Here is a 1775-nt window from a genome sequence, read left to right as displayed (position 1 = left end):
TCTGAGACCAGAAGTCTAAGATCAAGGTTGTAGCAGGGTTGGTTACTTCCCAGGACTATAGGGGAGAATCCGTTCCATGCTTCTCTCCTACCTTCTGGTGCTTTGCTGGCAATCTTCGGTAGAGATGAACCACCTGACCTCTGCCTTCATGTTCACATGGCATTCTCTGCGTGTATGTGCCTGTGTCCAAATGCCCCCCCACTGTTTAAAAAAAATATTTATTTATTTATTTTAGAGAGTGAGAGAGCAAGAGGGGCAGAGGGAGCAGGAGAGAGAATCTGAGTGCAGAGCCCGACCTGGGGCTTGATACCACAACTCAGATCACGACCTGGGTCAAAACCAAGAGTCAGACACTTACCGGCTGTGCCACCCAGGCACCCCTAAATCTCCCACTTTTTATAAGGACACCAGTCATACTGGATTAGGGGGCCACTCTATGCCAGTATGATCTCACCTTAACTAATTACATCTGTAACAACCCTATTTCCAAATAAGGTCACATTCTGGGGTACTTGGGGTTAGGACTTCAACATCTCTATGGAGGACATAACTCAATCCCTAGACATGCTGACTTTCTCTGCACAAGTACCTAGTAGGCTCCTGACCAGACTTAGAGGGAAGTGTGAGACACTCCTATGGAGTGCTAAATTTATGGGGCACGAAATAGCTCAGCAGTCAAGAATAAATATTATAATGATATATTTTTAAAAATAAAAAATTACTAAAACAGCCCAAGATGAACAAAATATCAAAATTTTAAATAAAAGCAGTGTCTGACGCCACTGTCCTCCACACGGAGAAGCCTTTGTCTCCCTTTACTCTTGAATATGATTCCGCGAAATTTAGAACACCACTGAAGACCCTGTTTTGGATTTTAGAATTCAGAAGGCTCATTTAACACTAGGAGTGAACTTTATTAATTTCCTACCTCAGTAATTCTCTGCCAAGTACTTTACACTTCTTTCAAACTATGTGTTTAATTAGAATACCTTGATTTCCCAGACTCACTTAAACACTTCCTGGAGGGGGGTCTCTCTGCTTCAGTTTGATGTCATTTTGCCCTGTCATTTGTTCCCTAGTCTTTGGTGTTTTGTTTGTTTTCTTTAAATACCAAATGATGGTGCACTTGATTGAGCAGGGCTCTCTCTGCGCTCTCCTCCCTCCTGGCCTCTTCTGGGGGTGGACTGGATCTCTCTGGATGCTTCTTCCTCCTCATTTCGAGGGTAAGGGTAAGGGCAAATCCTGGGTGTGATGATGAAGTAGCAATTTCCGCAAGACTCGTTAAACTCATCCAAACAATTCTAGAGAAACCACCTTAATTCCTGAGAGATTAGCATCCAGGTTTTTATTCAGGGGCTCCCTGGAGCTATTTTGCCAAAGTAGCAGAAAGAAAAAATGTAACAAGAGCAGGTAGGACAAAATGCTAACAGGGAACAATGACCCTAGAAAAATATATACTAAACAAATCAAAAGAGACCCGAAACCGGGGGGAAAAGAAAGGGAAAGAAAGAAAAAAGAAAAAAAAAAGAAAGAAAAAAAGAATATGATCAAATATGATCAGGCTGGTGAATAGATCAGTGTCACACACTAGATTTTGGGCATATTTTGGTCTGTTAGAAGAAACTCCCTCCCAAAATTTTAGATATTTTTTTTTAAAGATTTTATTTATTTATTTGAGAGAGAGAGAATGAGAAATAGAGAGCACGAGAGGGAAGAGGGTCAGAGGGAGAAGCAGACTCCCTGCTGAGCAGGAAGCCCGATGCGGGACTCGATCC

Source organism: Callorhinus ursinus, unplaced genomic scaffold (genome assembly GCF_003265705.2).
Source record: "Callorhinus ursinus isolate GAN/ISIS: 27379988/994484 unplaced genomic scaffold, GSC_fseal_2.0 scaffold62, whole genome shotgun sequence".
In the NCBI taxonomy this organism is placed as follows: domain Eukaryota; kingdom Metazoa; phylum Chordata; class Mammalia; order Carnivora; family Otariidae; genus Callorhinus; species Callorhinus ursinus.
This window is presented reverse-complemented; position numbering follows the sequence as displayed.